Below are 21,793 nucleotides of genomic sequence, written 5' to 3' on the forward strand. Positions count from 1 at the left end.
CTCTTCGACGCCCTTTAGCTTACGCTCAGTGTGGTCAAGCACCCCCCTCTGGTCCAAGATCTCTTGGAGCTTCTTGGCATCTTCCATGGCCAAGGCATCATGAGCCTGCTGGAGCCTCTCTAATTTGGCTTTAAGTTCCTCATTCTCGATGCGTAGAGGCTCAGCAACAGCTTCAGCCTTGGTGGCCCTCTCGGTTGCGTTCCGTGCAGTTTCCTTGGCCAGCCGAAGCTGTTCGTTAACAGCTTGGGCAGCCTTGGAACGGGCCTCGAGCCGGGCCTGAACTTCAACCTCGAGGGCCTTGAAGGCCTTCTCCTTTTCCGCAGCAACGGTGGCAAGCTTCGCATTCTCCTCCCGGATAGCCCGCGCCTGAGCCACTTCAAGGCTACGCGCCGTCTTTAACTTGTCGTTTTCACGACAAAGTAGCTCGACGCGCGGCTGCATTCGGGCTAGGAGGATTCGGAGCTCGTTGGACAGCCTACCTTCCTGGTAGCTGGCCATGGCCTCCCCCAGCGCACCGCTTGGGGCGGCGTGACGCACCCATTCGACGCACTCCTCAGCAGTCCGGAGGGTCGTTCCCCGGCGGATATTCCACCGAGGAGCGTACACTTCGTTGGAATCACGAACTGCAATAAAACAAAAAACAGTTAAGAGAGAGAAATGATGAAAGGGATATAGGCCAAAATAACCCTACGTACCTGTAGGGTCGACAACAGGCCGATAGCCACCAAACCCATCACCTGAACCTAATGGATATCCATCCAAAAGGTCAAGGAGACAGGAAGGAGGCAAGGATTGGCTAGACGCCCCAACCCCAAACGTACCTGAAGGACTGGCCGTAGTCGCAGGCTCCGGAGGAGGCATGGTGGAAGCTGCCACGGTGGAAACTAACGGAGGTGAACTCACCGGAGGTGAACTCACAACCGTGGCCGCGGCTGCGGAAGAACCCGCAAGAGAAATCACCGCCGGCTCAGTGATGGATTCTGTGAAAATGGCACTGACAGCCGGCGGGGATAATGTTACAGCTGGAACAGTTGGCTCAACGGGATGAGCAACTGAACCAGTACTGCAAGCAGGCGTAGCCGCCTGGGTCATCCCCTCGGGTAGGTTGACCAAACCTACCTTCATGGGTCCAGAGCTGCTCCCTCCCGCTCCACTCTGGAATGCCGTAGCATCCACGCCTGCACGAAGACAAGATATATAAGTATAATAGCGGAAAGATATGAAGTTAAAGTTATGTACACTTACAGGTCCTTTTGAGCTTGAAGGTGCGAACAGGCGGGGACGAACCCGATGGAGCCGGTCTCTTCGTACCGGTCACCGTCGTCGTCCTGGGCTGCTCGGAGGTAACAGCCGTTTCAACCTCCGGAGCAGTGGTCTCAACACCACCTGGGTTCCCCGCCGCTTCTTCACTCTCGGTCTCCGACTCAGACCGGTTCCCCTGATCGGCAGTGGAGGCAACCTTCGCCTTACCCTTCCCGCCGACAGCCTTCTTCTTCCGCGCAAGGAAAGGACCATCTGCGGATTCCTCATCAGAAGATGACAAGATTAGAGGAATTCCAGCAGAGGTTTGAGCATTGAGAGGGCGAGGGTTAAATAGTCTTTTACCTGGCTGCGTGGCGCTCAGTATCTCGTGGCCTGGCGGGTAGGCCTCCACAAACCGATCCGCCGTCTGTTCAAGGATGGGCAACTCGTTCTCGTCAAGAGCACGAGTACCCAGCCGAGCGGGATCACCAGCTTCCCGCGGATGCAAGAGCGACTGCAAGTCATTCCCCTCTGAAATAAAAAGAGTTAGAATAAAACCCTAAATCAACAAAGAAGACGGAGCATACCGTAAGGGATAAAGTTCAAACCGTATTCAAGGACGATGGGAATCTGTGGCGCCTCCGCCCCAGCATCCTTCCACACCCGGCTCAGACCGAGCATCACCATCCCGGACTCCGCAAAGCGGTAAACCGGAGACTGGATACGGGAAATCTTGGCAAACCATTCCGCCTCCTGGTAGTTGGAGGCGTGAAGGCTGGGGAGTGCTCTCCCGTTCTTGAATGTCATCGCAATAGGGACGACACGGGCAGATATGTAAAAGAACTTCCGCTTCCAAGACCGAAGACTGCGCTCGGTAGCGCAGATCTTCAAACCCTTGATCCGGGTGACCAGGGTGTACCAGCCTTGGATGCACCTCCAGGAGTAGAAGGTCATCAGGCGGTCAACATGGGGCTCCACGCCAAGAATGAGACACACCCATTCAAAATGGCGGATCTTGGCGATCGCCATTGGGTGTACCTCCGTCAGGTGTACACCGTGTCTCTCCAAGACACGGTATACAAACTTCGTCAATGGGAACCTGAGATTCCCATAAACGAAGAAGGCGGCATATACCCCTATTTTGCCCTTGGGGGCATCATACACGGTCTGGTGAGGCTCAGGAAACTCAGGTTCGAATGGCTCGAGCATGAACTTCCTGATGATGTACTGGTAAAGCTCGATGGGAAGAGCACACTGGCATTCGCCAGCAGTGCTCTTATCGTCCTTATCAGACGTAGACGTCGGGTTCTCAACGTACACGTCAGACTCTTCGGCGGTAGCTTCAAGATCGTGAGCAGAAGACATGTTTTAGAAGTAAAAAAGGAACGATTTCAGGAGAATGCTCGACAAAGCTTAGAGTATTCGCCGGAAATCGTTTAGAAGAAGAAGAGAGAAGTGAAAGTGTGGATTAAGATGAACCCTCTCCCCCTTTATATACTCATCGCAATGAATGCGATGAATTTAATGCGGAGGAGAGAGAAAAGCGCTGGTGCAATGAAACTATGACACGTGGAAAAAGCAAGCTGGCAACAGCTGTTGACAGGACGCGCGCCGTAAAATCTGCACCCACGCGCCCGAAAACTCGCGCCCACGCGCCTGAAAAAGCGTCTGGAATGACCACATACTGTCACGTCGTCATAACTTCCTGCACGTCCTGAAACTGTCAGAAGAAACCGTCGGACGCTAACGTCCCTTCAACAGTTTGGACTGTTCTTATCCTTTCAGCAACTCTTCGAGTTTCAAAGAAATTCAAAAAGATTCAAAGATTCAAAAATAAGAGGGAATATACCCCCTTACCTTGGTATCCAAGAAACCGTAAGACAAGTGCGGGTACAGTGTCAAGGCGAAACCCTTCACATACCTAGCACCTGCAGGGAATTGAAGCCAAGAATACCTTGGTATCCAAGAAACCGTAAGACAAGTGCGGGTACAGTGTCAAGGCGAAACCCTTCACATACCTAGCACCTGCAGGGAATTGAAGCCAAGAATACCTTGGAAGTAAAGAAACTATAAGACGAGTGCGGGTACAGTGTCAAGGCGAAACCCTTCACATACTTAGCACTTGCAGGGAATTGAAACCAAGAAGGATCTTCTGGACCGTGCTTGCGGAAAGAGAAATAGCACCTCCGCATAGCGGGAACGTTGAGAACTACCTTGTTTGAAACTTCAAGGCGGAATTGGTGGTTTAATATAACTGATCACTATGTCCGAAACTACCAAAATCTCGTGAAGAATCTATGCAAGTGAAACTCAACGCTCCCGATGTGCGAAGGGGTTAAACACCTACCCGCATCACAACCAAAGATCAGGCAGAAAAGTCGGGAATTTCTGCGAGTGACATTAGGAAAACCGCGGGAAGAATCCCCACGGAAAACCTTAAAACTAAAAACCCTTTTCAAAACCCCTTGCTTAAGTCCAAAAGTTCACCTCACTTATTAACAATTCATGAGAAGAACATTGGACTGGAGGGACTTGAAGAGGTAGGTCCCAGCAGAGCCCAGTTGGACCCGCAAGACTCACCTTGAAGAGGGACGTCTGCGCAAGGACCAACTGGTTCCGCAGGACCAACCATGCTCAGAGATGAAGACCTTACGCGCAGTTGCCAGCTGTTCCCGCAGGAAAAGCCTCCCAATGGTGAAGTACCCCGCCTGTTCCCGCAGCTGCGGATACAAGCCATCAGGGAAGGCTACCCGCACTAACAGCAAGGCTACACGCATAAGGCACTAACTCAATAATTCAGTAATGTCACCTGAAGGAATGAGCAAGGCGGGAACACTCCCGCCCAAATGAGCCAGTCTGTATGCTTCTGGAAGGTCTTTTGTACTATACCTGCCAAGGTATGGACAAAATAGACAAGATCTGACCAGAGCGGCCCATGAACCAATCACAGGGTGACAGCTCACCGACAACAGTACGAGGAGCACGCTCTAGTACAAAATGTCACTATCAGCCGCTGCCTACTCACCAACCCTTGCGTGGCACGTACGTAGCCTGCAGTTGGTGGAAAAGGAACAGTACACAGCCGGCCATGTCACTATCAGCCGCTGCCTACCCACCAACTACCAGCATGGCACGTGCGTAGCCCACAGTTGGTGGAAAAGGAATATTATACAGCTGGCTATACCTGCTTGGAAACCTACATTCGGCTATAAATACTCCAACACCTTGGAACGGTATCATTATCTTATATCTTATCTTCTCTAGCAATCTCTCTTTATATACACTTATATTCAGAGCAATCTAGTCTGATTCTCACGCCGGAGGGTGGTCACAAGGAGGAACCCCCCCTTCTCAGTGACAAGCTCACGGTGTCTGTTTTGCAGGTCATCAGAATAACCATCTCTGCCGGACCTAACCCTCGTGGGAAACATTACTTAACCCCCAGATTATCCATAATCTACTCGGGGGCGCTTAGTGTTTCTTCAATTTTGTTACTGAAAAGATGCTGTTTTTGTTGATATTAATTCTTTGATTTTCAAAGGGCCGGTCGGTTGTTGATCTCACTTGATGAAATTCTTTTTGATCTCTGAGTTTATGGATTTCAGATTTTAGTTCTCGGTTTTACGCAAATGATGTCTTCGCATATTCGATTGTAGGTCTTCCATATATGTGTCTAGTGTTTAAAGGTTGTAATCATTTTTGTAGATGCTTATGTGGGATTTTTGTCGTATTTCGGTGCAGATCATATTGAGGATGGAAAGTAATATTTTTAGTAAATCTATATACATGAATTTTATGTTATTTACTTGGGTACTATTAAGTTGAGGGGCACTGCTGCAATGTAATTTTCATCTTTAACTAGCAAGTAATGATGTAAAACTAAGACTAACATTTGTCTTATCGAAGAACAAAGTAAGCAGCCATGTAATATGTATGTGGTTAACAATTAACGTTAACTCGTCATATTATTCTTTATTGCCATTGTTCAGTATCAGACTGCCATGGCAAGATCTTGAGTTAGGTAGGAGGTCTTATCCACCTATTGGGCTATCTAAGCAATTACTTGTCATACATCTTAGTAAGGTGGTAGTGTGAGATAATACCATGGGAAATTTATGTGCTTTGTTAAATAAAATAAAAATTACAATCAAGTTTGAAAGCAAAAGTGTGAGGAAACAAAGTCGGTTATGTGGTTACATAACTACTTTATATAACACAGTTAAAGCAATATGTACAAGTGTTTTTACAGTTCTCAGCACTTCTTTACTTAAAATTGGTTTTGTAATGCTTTAAAACCATAATCGGTTTTTAGTAGAGAAGTGGGAGAATTACATAAACACCCGTAGCTATTGTTGTAACTGTAATTATAAGTAGGTTATGTTACGCCATAGGCATATGTTTCTCCCACTATATTGACCACCACTACGTACAAATGTTTATGTGGGCTATATATAGCGCAAACAACATAATTATATAAATGCCCTCATAAACAATCTCAACAGGTATTGAACACCCCCATAAGCAGGTAATATAATATAAACGGCTATGTCGGCTAGCCAAAACAATCTCAATGTGTTTTGACCCATACCAAAAGTGATGCTTTTCAACGTGAAACCATTTTGACCCGTTAGCCTTGCATCTTTTATTTAAAAGGGAATGTTCCAGGGGTTTATTTCTTTAAATATTGCCTTGCCTATGTTTGTTTGTTATTTGGAATTGTGTTGCAGTAAATATTAACGTGGCAATTTATTTCTCGCAGCTACTCTCGTATCTATGCTGATATTCGGTCTGCTGTTGACATGTGCCACCGTGATTGAACTTTAAAGAATATGGTTGCAAGAGATCCAAAAAAGTATGTGCTTTGTTATTGCAAATATATGATTTCTGGTATTATGTAACTATTTGTTGCGAAACTATAGTGTCCTTCTGAGGATGGGTGCAACTATGGTGCCATGCTTTTGCGTTACATGCGGTTTTGAGCTTAATTATGGCATATAGCATTGGTCATGATTTTCTAAGTGAAACACTATGGTGAAGTATATTACATGAATGATGAAGTCAAAATAATTGCTCCTAGTTTTTTATATTACATGCTAAGTGAAGATTTATGAAAAAAGTTTCGTGTGGTTAAAGAACACTTAAGTTTACAATATCCATTTAAGCCCTATGCAGAAATGTCGTAGCAAGCGAAAATACAAGAAACAGAATTAATAGTAAAGATTAACCATTAGTAATTGAAGAAATGGCATCTTATAAACATTAGTAAATTGAAGCACGGACCATTGGCATAAATCGTACACGGTACACATGTCAGTGTAGAATCACATGTTGAGTAGATAAGGGAGTTTATATTTAGATAGGTGAACTCATTTGCTATTTTACAAGCTGCGAAGGTATCCAGCTGTCAATAGCGACCGCTTATAATATACACGTTGAAACTAGTATAACTTATTCCTTATCAGCCGAGTTTCGTCACCATGATGATCATGTAAGTAGAAAACTAAATCATGACTTGACCATAAGAAAAATATACAAAAACTTACTAAACAGTTAGCTGGGAACAAGGGTCCACATTGATAAGATTCAAACGATACAGAGAGAAAAGAAGCTATTATCTCATTTGAAGCTTATATTTTAGATATGTTTATATTATATGTGTCTGTTTCTATATCTACACACAGTCACCATGTTTAATTACCAGGTATATCAATGAGGATGACTCGATAGTCCCGATGCTGAAAATGCTAAAACGTTCTGGCCGTACTGTATTCTTAGTGACAAACAGGTACTTCTATATCCTTAATTTTCTTCATTAACACTATGCCCCTTTATATGTTATCTGTGAAAAATTAAAATTTTACTTTTTCTATTTGTTTGTAACCTAAGATGGGTTAATTTAATATGCAGTCTCTGGGATTATACGAATGTCGTGATGAATTTTTTGTTTGGGGCATGCATGATGGACAGCAGTTCCTCCTTGAGCTTAGACTGGCTCCAGTATTTTGACATTGTTATCACTGGCAGGTTATTGCCTTACTTAGTATAAAGATCATGCATTTATTCTGTGTGTAACAATAAAATGTCTATAAATAACAAGGGTTTGTTAATGCAGTGCTAAACCAAGCTTCTTCCATGATGGAAACCGTGCTAATCTTTTTGCAATTGAGGCGGAGTCAGGGAAGCTTATTAATACCGACAATGGTACTCCGCTTGCTCAGGTTTGTGAATACACGTCTTCCATTCGTTACCCTTCTTCATATGTTAAAACACTTATTAAGATTAGGTGGGAGGCCCTGCAGTAGAATTGCCGTATCAGATCCCGAATAACCATTGCAAGGTCTTTCTGGTACAATATGTTAGTTTGAATTAGTGTCTTATATTTAAAAAATATGACTCATCTTCGGCTGATTCAGGGCGATAATGTCGGCCACCTGCATAAACTGCTTCATGTGGGGTCAAGCTCACAGGTATTATGTTTTGATTTTTGTGTTGTTGAGTTTGCATGTACTAATTGGTAGCTTTTGTGAACCTTTATTCATTGCACTTTCATTGATCAAGTAATGTATCGATTTTTGCATGTAGTTATTGTTTTTTCTTGATATTCATGTTATTTTGTTGATTGTTATTGCCTTCTTTTATTGCACTTTAGTACTTTCATAAAACTAGCATAATGTTCAATTATTCTTCAGGTTTTATATGTGGGAGATCATATCTACGGGGACATCTTAAGAAGCAAAAAAGTTCTCGGTACGATTTTCTGTATTCATGATGTCATTTGTATTATCATTGTGTTCTTTTAGAAGTGTCTTTTCATTCTTGAGCTTTGATTGTAATACCACATGAAACAGGATGGAGGACGTTGCTTATCATTCCCGAAATAGAAAAAGAGGCCCAAATTCTCTCATCCTCATTGGAAACCCTAAAGGTAATATTCTGGTTTAATAAAGTTTCAATTTATGATTTAACATCTTTATACTGGGTTTGATTGATTGATTGATTGATTGATATACTAAAACTTGTATTTATGCAGAAACTGAAGCTAATGAGGAGTGAGCGCAATAAGATAGAGGATCAAATTCATCACTTGAAGTGGTCCATTGAGTATGTATTTATGTAGATGTGGCAAAACGGGCAAGCTTGGCTAACGGGTCAAAAAGGCAATTTTATGTGGGTCGAAACACTTATTTAAGTTTTTATATATTGACAATTAGCATGTCAAATACGATAACAAAAATTTAATCGCTTAAGTAATGATCTTTTCCTTCTAGGCACTTATTTTTATTTTGTTGTTAAAGATAAAACACAACCAAATTGGCCCATTTAGTATTTTTCTCTACATAAAGAAACCTACCCACATTAAATGCCTTTTGCTTTTGTAATTCTTCGCCCGTTAATTAAATTTTGCTTTCAGGCATGAAGATATGGATGTTGGCGAACAGAAAAGGCTCTCTGTAAATCTGGACCTACTTGAGGTAATATACTAAATCATTTCGAAAATTAAACGAGTGCCCTTACTTTTTTTTACCTACAAGAAGTGAGGTCATATGATACAAGTGGACCGTCAGTTATGAATGGGTAAATACAGATTCTGTGATATCTCGAACGGGCAAATTGATTAAGAAAAGAATTTGCATGTTAAATAGTTAATACATGAATCGTGGTCGGCTCATTTTTTTATTATGCATATAGGCTCAGCGCTTACGTGTGCGTGCAGCTCATCAGGAGTCCCGAAGAACATTCCACCAGAAGGTAACAACCGGATTTTATGTTGTCATATATTTATTTATTTTATTTTTTTGGAGTGACGTTTTTATTTTATGGACAGTTCCATCCGGTGTGGGGGCAGCTGATGAAAGCCGGGTATCAGAACTCCCGCTTTGCACACCAGGAATTACTTTATATCCTTACAAGTAGAGATTATAATTTCAACCCATTTACATATAAAAAGGGATCAATTCAGGATGCACGGCGACTCAACTCCTCTTAACATGAATTTTTTTTATTTTTATTTTTTAATAATATAGGTGGAGAGGTTTGCATGCTTGTATACTAGTGAAGTCGGAAACTTGGGGCTATACTGGCCTGAAAAGTACTACAGGCCAAGTGAGAACATCATGGCTCATGAGTTGAACGTCGTTCTCTCTCTATAAAGAAAAGAAAGTATGCTGTTTGTTGTGTGCAGTTCCAATACATACTGATAAACCCTTTGGTCTCAGTGAACTAGTTTGTATGTTTTATGTTTGTGCTATGTACATATATGTTTATGAATTATGACTAGGGTTCATGAACCTTTCATGCAATATATATAAGTATTGTGGTTGTAGTTAGGACTTAGGAGTGTAAATTTCTGACAAACGAACCGAATTAACCATAAACAAAACAGTGAAGATGAAGAAAAAAAGTAATGAAGTACTTGAGAATGTGATACGTACCTGGTCCCTTAGAATCTATTCCCGCCTAAACCCATTTTACCAAACAAGCGGGAACAGTTTAAGTAGAAATTAGTGGGGCAGTTTTGCTCTATAACCGCCAATTGGGTTTAGTATTAATAGGAGTATCTTTGTGTTATTAGTTATGGATGTTTATGTTTATCAGAATTAGGGTTCTTTAACTTGTAATTGGAGATCAAGCCTACCTCGAATGTGGCTATTATCTTAATTTCAGTACTTTAGATTTCCGGTTTCTATCAGAATGGCTATGAAGTTATTGAGAATGATATATGATGTTGAGGTTGAAATGAGGGATTTTAAATTAAATGTTGATCAAGATGCTGACAACAATTCCCATATAAGATTGATTTGGAAGATATTGATGAAGATGTTTAATTTGGACAATGGTAACTTTGATAGTGGGTCTTGAAAATGCAATGAGCATCAGGAAAATAAAACTAAGGTACCTTAGACGGGCAATGCCACTTTTACCTTGGACATGCACTTGAAATAAGTAGACAGTTGAAAATTGTTAAGGATGGCTAGCAAGTGGCTGCGCGATGCAACGGGGTGCGCATGCAACTCGACATTTAACGCACAATCAGTGTTGATACATACGTCACCTGATGGCAGTACATACGTAGCCCGAAATTGAACACATAACTCGTGCAAAGCCAGTTGCGTGTATCTGAGGATTGAACGCGCTTAACCGGACCGGAATACACGTTACCGACATTAAAACACGGTTAGCCAACACCACGTGCGTAATTCTTGCCAGTTACCAGTGTGGGGCGCTGGGTTGAGCACTTACCAAGATTGAGTTACATGCGTTACGGACACGCGTTTATCGGGCATGTACATGTAAACATTGACATCCGCGTAATATGTGACAAAAATTAAGAACCAAAATTGAAATATACAGTAATTAATAAATCATTTTTTTAACCAACCTGTTTTGGCCAGAAACCTGTTCCGACTCGACACCGTTTTGACCTAACCCCTTTCGGCTCGAACCCATACCAACCCGAACCAAATTAACCCCCTTTTTTGTATCGACTCATTCCGACCCTAATCTGAGCTCGCCCGACTTGTTGTCGTATCCAACTTGTAATCAGGTAGCGTGTTTCCTTTTTAAAACTAAAAAAATATAACAATATCATGTCCAAGTTAAAGAGAATAAAATGCTCATTTTTATTGTGTAATTTTAATAGAAGTATTAACATGTGAAAATGTTATGACCGTTAAAGTCCTAGGGATGTTGGTTTGGAATTAAAGGGCATATCTGTAACTATTATTTAAATTAACAAAGAGGGGGTGAGGTTGAGGGACCATTAATGTTGTAACTATATTTTGAAAAAAAAAGTTTACGCAAAACTTAGTGATTAAAAAGTCTTAAGTATCTCCAAATTCTATATTTTAGAAGCATTATGTGTTGTACATAAAGCAATGAATTATGTGTTGTACATAAAGCAATGAATTTGCTACCTTTTAAAAGTCAGGAGTCCCCTAACTACTGCTTTATATATAGTATAGATATAGATAAGGCCATCCGTAGTGGTTGTGGAAGCATCCCATCATATCACTACCACGTAGGCACGAGAGTTTTTTACAGTTTTATGCATAGTGGTTTCAAACCCATGTAATAACTAAATAATATTTAAATTAATTATAATAAAATTTAAAAAATTAGGAAACGATGTGATTGGCTTACCATAGTTGATAAAAGTGAAATGTGGGCAACACTCATCATTCTAGTGGCACGTCAACATGGACAATGCCTCTTATACACAATAGCCGTAGTGGTGCTAGAGTGTTTCTGAGCCTATTTGGCAATGGGTTAATGGCCACTACAAATGTTTACGGTCTGGATTTAACACCCTAAATAGACAGTCGTTAGAGTAAAAGACGTAATGTCTGGAATAGTTAATAAAAATTAAGGACCCTACCTGTAATTTACTTGACAGCTAAACTAAAGTATAGATTAAAAAAGTTAGAATCATAACCGAGTTAAACTTCATTTTAATTCATTTACACTGTGTTCCTAAGTTAACGAATGAAAGGAAAAAGGGAAAACGAAATTAAGGAGAAAATAAAAAGGAAAGGAAGAGATATACATGATGTAGTTTTGTGTTATAGAGTTCGAATGAAAGGAAAATAAAATAAAGATTTATGTTCTCGAATTGAAACAAGGAAAAAGTAAAGTTACAATTTTCCAGCTATATCCATTTAAGATTTTTACTTGGTTATTTTAGGTGAAAGCACAAAGTAAATGACAAAGTCTTACATTTGTATTTGATTACTTTCTATCCAAATCCAGAAAGTTAGAAATAAAAGTTGTTTAAATTCCTTTTTCTTTTATCTTCCTTACACTTGCTTTCATACAAAATGCGAATGACGATGAGGCCCTAACCCAATTAAAAATACCTGAAAATCGAAACATATGGAACGTGTATCGAATATGAGATTACTTTTAAAAGTTTTACATGTATTGAATTGAATTTGGTGGCATACAACCTGACTTAAATAATTGTAGATCCTACCAGCCCAATTACCGAAACCCAAAGGGTATGAGTTGTTGGGGATTTCAAAATAGCAACCTGGATTATTTAGAGAGTCGTGTGATAACTTTCAGATTAAAAGTTATTTTGGTGGTTCTCCAAAATACTTTAATCGGATAAAAATCTAACTTGAGACAAGAATTTCGTATGAAATTTGTGAGGAAGATGAACCAGAGAAAAAAAAATCAATCCAAATATGAACGATATATTAACCTAGGGCAGTTTCCAGGCAGTTTCAAAGTTCGTTATCTGCTTTAAGCAGTTATCTATTCAAAATTCAAAATTCGTTAATAAATAAAATCCAAATTAAACTTATGATTATGTGTGACATAATCATAAAATCCATTTTTCTAATGAAATTTTAATGAAGCAATATTAACGAAAATAAAATTTTTCCAAGCTGACTTAGCAGCTTAACCCCAGCCAGGGCGCTGCCCCTTGGACCCTGCTAGGGGCTACTGCCCCTAGAACCCCGCAACGGGGGGCGCTGCCTCCGGACCCCGTTCGTTAGGGGCTTCGCCCCTAACATCATAGTAAACTAAAGAAAGCGTGCACTCTGCACATCCCAAACTTGCTTAATGTTTACTATGATTAAATTGATCAACCAGTTAATCCAATTACACTAAAATACTAACAATCCTCCCCCATTTTAGTGCAATCCTTGATTAACTAAAACTTCTCACAAACAAACAAACTTATGCATAAATGAAATGTCGTGACGATTGAATTTCATCTTAGTATATTACACATTCCAAATATCCGAATATCAGGGTGTCGCTATGGATTGAACCCTTGCTATTCATAGTAAATACTCGAAGATAATATACATATAAGTTTACATACTTACATATTCTTACATGAAACTTTATTTTACTAGCTTGGTGTCCTAATCCTTCATAAGCATATCAAAGCCAAGTCTCAGCTTCTTGAATCAGCTAAACTTCATACTCATATAGGTAGTTCTTTTGCTCTTGCACCTGCATATGCAATTTTTTAAAAGAACTATTAAGAAGTTATACTTCAACCTCCTCAACTTGCAGGTCTGAACACATACCTTGGGATGTAAATAATAATGTGTTCCAATCTTCAGATGTTAAGCTTTCCACATTGAATTCGGCACCTAATGTCATATTAGATGGGAATTGGGTATCTTAACATGGAAGATTTTAGATGGACTTTAAACCCATCCCTATAGCCGCCTTGTGCACAAGATCCTTACTCAACCCTTTGGTTAAATGATCAGCTAAATTCATGTGAGTTCTCACAAACTCCACCGATATTACTCCATTCGTTATAAGTTCACGAATCATGTTATGTCTAACACCTAAGTGTCTAGACTTGCCATTATACACTTGACTATATGCCTTAGCCAAAGTAGCTTAACTATCACATCGGATAGATATAGAAGATATCGGTTTAGGCCACAATGGAATTTCATAAATTAAATTTCTTAGCCACTCAGCTTCTTTACCAGCTGCTGCTAATGCCACAAACTCAGATTCCATTGTTGAGTTAGTTATACAAGTTTGCTTTTTTTTGATGCCCAAGATATAGCTCCTCCTCCAAGTAGAAATACCCATCCACTTGTGGAAGAATGATCTTCCATATTAGTAATCCAACTCGCATCAGAATATCCTTCTAAAATAGAAGGAAATCCTTTGTAACTTAAACCATAGTCCATGGTTCCTTTCAAGTATCTAAATACTCGATTAATTGCTTGCCAATGATATGAACTTGGATTACTAGTATATATACTAAGCTTTCCAACAGCATAAGCAATATCAGGCCTAGTGCTTATCATAGCATACATGAGTGATCCTATAGCTCTTGAGTATTCCAGCTGATTTACAGCAATACCTTTATTTGGTAGGAGCTTAACATTAGGATCCATGGGAGTACTCACGGAATAACAATCTTTGAAGTTAAATTTCTTCAAAACCTTCTCAATATAATGAAATTGAGAAATTGTAATACCATTGTTATTACGTGTGATTTTTATACCAAGAATCACCTCTGCCTCCCCCATGTCTTTCATGGCAAATTTAAATGACAAAAATTTCTTTGTGTTATCAACTTGATCTTGGTTAGTGCCAAATATCAACATGTCATCTACATATAAGCAAATTATTACTCCTTTACCAGATGCATCAAATTTACTATATACACATTTGTCAGCTTGATTTAGTATAAAGCCATTAGACAATATCACATCATCAAATTTTTGATGCCACTGTTTTGGTGCTTGCTTAAGACCATACAACTATTTGATCAATTTACAAACTTTATTCTCATTTCCAGGCAAAACAAAGCCTTAAGGTTGTTTCATATATATCTCCTCATCCAATTCACCATTCAAAAATGCAGTTTTTACATCCATTTGGTGAATTACAAGATTGTGTATAGCAGCAAGTGCTATTAACAACCTAATGGTCGAAATCCTAGCAACTGGTGCATATGTATCAAAGAAGTCAATGCCTTCCTTTTGTCTAAAACCTTGGATAACCAATCGGGCTTTAAACTTGTCTATGCTACCATCCACCTTCATTTTCTTTTTGAAAATCCACTTACTTCCCAATGGTTTACACCCAGGGGGTAAGTCAATTAGTTTCCAAGTATTGTTTTGCATTATAGAATCAATTTCATCTTGAATTGCTTCTTTCCAGAAAGTAACATCTCTAGATGTCATTGCTTCACTAAATGTTCTTGGATCCTCCTCAATATTAAAACAATATTGATATTGGGATACAATCCCATCACTTGACCCTTTAACTAAATAAACTTGAAAATCATCACCAAAATTTTTAGGTTTATTTATTCTTGTACTTTTTCTTGGTTCAGTGCTGGTTGATGGTACATCTTCATCTATAGTTTGAGATATCTTCAAACTATGACTCATGTCCTTTGGTCTAGGTACGGAAGTGAATCTTTGTTCATCAAATATTGCATCTCTTGACTCTATAACAGTGTTTATAGACACTGAGTCAATAGGTTCTATTACATAAAACCTATAAGCCTTGGAATGCTCAGCATAACCAATAAATATGCAATCTATACCTCTTTCACCCAAAGTTTTCCTTTTTGGTTCAGTTAGCCTAACCACGGCTCTACATCCCCAAACTTTAAGAAAACTTAAATTTGGTGACTTTTTTGTACCAAAGTTCATATGGGGTTATTTTATTCCGTTTATTTGGAACTTTATTCAATAAATAACATGCTGTTAACATAGCCTCACCCCAAAATCCATCACTTAAACCCAAATAGGATAACATGGCATTAACCATTTATTTTAAGGTCCTATTCTTCCTTTCCGCCACACCATTTTGTTGTGGTGTATAAGGAGCCGTTGTTTGATGTATTATACCGGTAGATTGAAAATATTCCGGATCATAATACTCACCTCCTTTATCAGTACGAAGATTTTTGATCAACTCATTTTGATGTAATTCAACTTCTTGTTTATATATTTTAAATTTGTCAAGTGATTCACCTTTAGCATGTAATAAATAAACAAAGCAAAATCTAGAAGAATCATCAATAAATGTAATTACATATCTTTTATTTCCTAAAGATGGTGTACCATTGTAATTACATAAATCACTATGAATCAGTTCTAATACTTTGGATTCTCTATTTAATCGATTTGTAAAAGGTTTTCTAGTTATCTTAATTAAATAACAAGTATGACATTTTCCATTAATAATATCAAAACCAGGTATTAAACTTATTTTAGACATATCGTTTAATCTTTTATAATGAACATGTCCTAACTAGCATGCCATAAAACAGATTTATGCAAAGTTCTATTAGAGCTAGTAGAAATCATGGAAACAGAATTATGAAAAGGAACATCCAAATTCAACTTAAACATCCCGTTACAAAGATAACCAAAGCCAACAAAGGCACCATGTCTTGACAAGATAAACTTGTCACTTTCGATCACTTGTTTGTAACCATAATTATTCAAAGCAATACCAGACAACAGATTCTTTCGAATCCCGGGTACATACAAGACATTATTTAAAAGCAAATATTTTCCGGAAGTAAATAAAAGTTCAACAGACCCTAAACCCTTGATAGGTTCAGTAGCAACGTTTCCCATGATTAAAGTAGATCCATCTTCAACTGGTTCAAGCTTCCTAAACCATTGGAGATTTTTGCAAACATGACTTGTTGCTTCTGAATCCACCCACCAGGAAATATCATCATCCTGCACATAACATGCTTGAGATATTAAAGAACAATAATTCTATACCGAATTATAATTAGGTATTAAAGCCTGACCTTGTTTTCCCGAGTCCTTAGACCCGCTTGGACCAGCACCATCTAACTTGCCTTTTCCATCACTTTTACCGGTCCGACAGTCCTTTTTAAAGTGACCGGGCTTTCCACACTTCCAACACACTGACTTTGACTTCTTATTGGGATTGAAATTGTTGGAACTTTGAAACTTTCGTTTCCATTTGCGTTTTTCAGCAGCCTTGGATGATTCCACCATGTTAACAGAATTAGGGCCCGTGGGTTCTTTAATCCACACTTTCTCTTGAGCCCTTATAGACTCTTCAATTTGAAACGTGGTTCCTAATTCAACCATGGTATATTCCTCCTTCTTATGTTTTATGGTGTTTCTAAAATCTTTCCAAGAAGGAGGTAATTTATCAATCATGCTCGACACAACAATTGATTCATCTATGTTCATGTTATACTGCTTAAACTGCCCTAACATTCTCAACAACTCATTATATTGTTCCATCACAGATCTAGAATCAACCATCTTATAGTTTAAGAAATTACCAACAAGGAATTTCTTACTAGATGCATCTTCTGCCATGTATTTTGATTCTAGAGTTTCCCATAATTCACTAGCAGATTCTACACTATGATAAACATCAAACAATGAATCAGACATACCATTTAATATGTGACCTCGACACAGATAATCATCGTTTTTTCATTTGGTCTGCCTTCGGGTCTGCTGCATTGTCACGTTCTCATCATCACTCATCTCCACTGCAGGCATCGGTGTACTCAGTACGTACACAAGTTTGAGAGTGGTTAAAAAGAAGTGCATCTTTTTCTGCCATCTACGAAAATCGATCCCTTCAAACTTCTCCAATTTCCGGAATTTCTCAATGACGTTCTTAGAAGACTCTCCGTTTGACATCTTTCAACAAGCAATAACTTTTAATCTTTTGTTGGGGATTTCAAAATAGCAATCTGGATTATTTAGAGAGTCGTGTGATAATTTTCAGATTAAAAGTTATTTTGGTGGTTCTCCAAAATACTTTAATCGGATAAAACTCTAACTTGAGACAAGAATTTCGTATGAAATTTGTGAGGAAGATGAACCAGAGAAAAAAAAAATCAATCCAAATATGAACGATATATTAACCTAAGGCAGTTTCCAGGCAGTTTCAAAGTTAGATAACTGCTTTAAGCAGTTATCTATTCAAAATTCAAAATTCGTTAATAAATAAAATCCAAATTAAACTTATGATTATGTGTGACATAATCATAAAATTCATTTTTCTAATGAAATTTTAATGAAGCAATATTAACGAAAATAAAATTTTTCCAAGCTGACTTGGCAGTTTAACCCCAGCCAGGGGCGTTGCCCCTTGGACCCTACTAGGGGCTGCCGCCCCTAGAACCCCGCAACGGGGGGCGCTGCCCCTGGACCCCCGTTCGTTAGGGGTTTCGCCCCTAACATCATAGTAAACTAAAGAAAGCGTGCACTCCGCACATCCCGAACTTGTTTAATGTTTACTATGATTAAATTGATCGACCAGTTAATCCAATTACACTAAAATACTAACATGAGTAATTATGTGAGGTTACGGTTCCATCGAGTTTAAAGAAGCTATAGATATAGATTCAGAAATTTGGTTGTTTGGCGCGTGTGGTCGTTAATTAGCCCTAAAAATACTATCCATTAATCTCCATCTCCTGCTACTAACAAATCCAGCTATGGACCCAACTGATTCTCCGTTTAGGGTAAGTCTCTGTTTCATCAATTTTCTTAGGGTTTATCGCATCATTATAGGTCTTTATGATTAATTAGGGCTTTTAACTAATGCTAGATGTTTGAGTGTTGAACTCATTATGCAGATAATATTGGGATCATCTTCCGTAGCTCGTCAAAAGATATTAGCTCAAATGGGATACCACTTCACAATCATGGTATTATTATTAGTATATGTATGTGCTGCTGCTTACTATAGTGTTAACTTTCTTTTTTTTATACTGTTTAGTCTGCAGATATAGACGAGAAAGCCATCCGAACCGACAAACCAGAAGACTTGGTCATGGCTCTTGCTAAAGCAAAGGTAACTTCACATCATTATTAGATAACTAGTATAAAACTCTGATTATATGACCATACGACACAAAATCAGAATCTTTGTCTCAATGTCAGAATGCAAATATCAGATATTCTAACAATCACTTCTGAAATGCATCCAATTAATATCTATGTATTTATGTTATGCATTGTCACAGGCTGATGCCATAGTGTCCAAGCTTCAAATTGCTGATGATCAGAACAAGGATGAGAAATCAACTATCTTAATAGCATCTGATACAGTATGTATAACTAATTTCTTTCTCACATTTATTTATTTATTTATTTGTAAATTAGAAACATTATGAGGCATTCTTGTTAACCAATTACCAGAATAACTATATTGGTGAAGACAAAGATGCTGAGCCAACACTATTTATTTTAAGGTCCTATTCTTCCTTTCCGCCACACCATTTTGTTGTGGTGTATAAGGAGCCGTTGTTTGATGTATTATACCGGTAGATTGAAAATATTCCGGATCATAATACTCACCTCCTTTATCAGTACGAAGATTTTTGATCAACTCATTTTGATGTAATTCAACTTCTTGTTTATATATTTTAAATTTGTCAAGTGATTCACCTTTAGCATGTAATAAATAAACAAAGCAAAATCTAGAAGAATCATCAATAAATATAATTACATATCTTTTATTTCCTAAAGATGGTGTATCATTGTAATTACATAAATCACTATGAATCAGTTCTAATACTTTGGATTCTCTATTTAATCGATTTGTAAAAGGTTTTCTAGTTAACTTAATTAAATAACAAGTATGACATTTTCCATTAATAATATCAAAACCAGGTATTAAACTTATTTTAGACATATCGTTTAATCTTTTATAATGAACATGTCCTAACTAGCATGCCATAAAACAGATTTATCCAAAGTTCTATTAGAGCTAGTAGAAATCATGGAAACAGAATTATGAAAAGGAACATCCAAATTCAACTTAAACATCCCGTTACAAAGATAACCAAAGCCAACAAAGGCACCATGTCTTGACAAGATAAACTTGTCACTTTCGATCACTTGTTTGTAACCATAATTATTCAAAGCAATACCAGACAACAGATTCTTTCGAATCCCAGGTACATACAAGACATTATTTAAAAGCAAATATTTTCCGGAAGTAAATAAAAGTTCAACAGACCCTAAACCCTTGATAGGTTCAGTAGCAACGTTTCCCATGATTAAAGTAGATCCATCTTCAACTGGTTCAAGCTTCCTAAACCATTGGAGATTTTTGCAAACATGACTTGTTGCTCCTGAATCCACCCACCAGGAAATATCATCATCCTGCACATAACATGCTTGAGATATTAAAGAACAATAATTCTGTACCGAATTATAATTAGGTATTAAAGCCTGACCTTGTTTTCCCGAGTCCTTAGACCCGTTTGGACCAGCACCATCTAACTTGCCTTTTCCATCACTTTTACCGGTCCGACAGTCCTTTTTAAAGTGACCGGGCTTTCCACACTTCCAACACACTGACTTTGACTTCTTATTGGGATTGAAATTGTTGGAACTTTGAAACTTTCGTTTCCCTTTGCGTTTTTCAGCAGCCTTGGATGATTCCACCATGTTAACAGAATTAGGGCCCGTGGGTTCTTTAATCCACACTTTCTCTTGAGCTCTTATAGACTCTTCAATTTGAAACGTGGTTCCTAATTCAACCATGGTATATTCCTCCTTTTTATGTTTTATGGTGTTTCTAAAATCTTTCCAAGAAGGAGGTAATTTATCAATCATGCTCGACACAACAATTGATTCATCCATGTTCATGTTATACTGCTTAAACTGCCCTAACATTCTCAACAACTCATTATATTGTTCTATCACAGATCTAGAATCAACCATCTTATAGTTTAAGAAATTACCAACAAGAAATTTCTTACTAGATGCATCTTCTGCCATATATTTTGATTCTAGAGTTTCCCAAAATTCACTAGCAGATTCTACACTATGATAAACATCAAACAATGAATCAGACATACCATTTAATATGTGACCTCGACACAGATAATCATCGTTTTTTCATTTGGTCTGCCTTCGGGTCTGCTGCATTGTCACGTTCTCATCATCACTCATCTCCACTGCAGGCATCGGTGTACTCAGTACGTACACAAGTTTGAGAGTGGTTAAAAAGAAGTGCATCTTTTTCTGCCATCTACGAAAATCGATCCCTTCAAACTTCTCCAATTTCTGGAATTTCTCAATGACGTCTTAGAAGACTCTCCGTTTGACATCTTTCAACAAGCAATAACTTTTAATCTTTTGTTGGGGATTTCAAAATAGCAATCTGGATTATTTAGAGAGTCGTGTGATAATTTTCAGATTAAAAGTTATTTTGATGGTTCTCCAAAATACTTTAATCGGATAAAACTCTAACTTGAGACAAGAATTTCGTATGAAATTTGTGAGGAAGATGAACCAGAGAAAAAAAAATCAATCCAAATATGAACGATATATTAACCTAAGGCAGTTTCCAGACAGTTTCAAAGTTAGATAACTGCTTTAAGCAGTTATCTATTCAAAATTCAAAATTCAAAATTCGTTAATAAATAAAATCCAAATTAAACTTATGATTATGTGTGACATAATCATAAAATTCATTTTTCTAATGAAATTTTAATGAAGCAATATTAACGAAAATAAAATTTTTCCAAGCTGACTTGGCAGCTTAACCCTAGCCAGGGGCGTTGCTCCTTGGACCCTACTAGGGGCTGCCGCCCCTAGAACCCCGCAACGGGGGGCGCTGCCCCTGGACCCCCGTTCGTTAGGGGTTTCGCCCCTAACATCATAGTAAACTAAAGAAAGCGTGCACTCCGCACATCCCGAACTTGTTTAATGTTTACTATGATTAAATTGATCGATCAGTTAATCCAATTACACTAAAATACTAACATGAGTAATTACCGATAAATAGCCGACAAGTGTTATATTATGTGAGGTTACGGTTCCATCGAGTTTAAAGAAGCCATAGATATAGATTCAGAAATTTGGTTGTTTGGCGCGTGTGGTCGTTAATTAGCCCTAAAAATACTATCCATTAATCTCCATCTCCTGCTACTAACAAATCCAGCTATGGACCCAACTGATTCTCCGTTTAGGGTAAGTCTCTGTTTCATCAATTTTCTTAGGGTTTATCGCATCATTATAGGTCTTTATGATTAATTAGGGCTTTTAACTAATGCTAGATGTTTGAGTGTTGAACTCAT

General features: G+C 38.5%; 1 long non-coding RNA gene and 1 pseudogene across 1 annotated transcript; both read left to right on the forward strand.

Moving 5' to 3' along the window:
* The first annotated feature begins 859 nt into the window (after positions 1–859).
* On the forward strand, positions 860–9,392 carry LOC143570531 (uncharacterized; annotated as a pseudogene).
* A 9,084-nt stretch (positions 9,393–18,476) lies between these two features.
* On the forward strand, positions 18,477–18,933 carry LOC143570517 (uncharacterized). The gene is made up of 3 exons (XR_013141942.1): positions 18,477–18,552; positions 18,725–18,808; positions 18,900–18,933. It is a non-coding gene; the product is annotated as an uncharacterized LOC143570517 (long non-coding RNA).
* The last annotated feature ends 2,860 nt before the right edge of the window (positions 18,934–21,793 follow it).

The sequence above is a fragment of the Bidens hawaiensis genome, unplaced genomic scaffold, assembly GCF_021521415.1.
Source record: "Bidens hawaiensis isolate Kalapana, Puna unplaced genomic scaffold, B.hawaiensis_p1.1 tig00025004_1, whole genome shotgun sequence".
Taxonomy (NCBI): Eukaryota; Viridiplantae; Streptophyta; class Magnoliopsida; order Asterales; family Asteraceae; genus Bidens; species Bidens hawaiensis.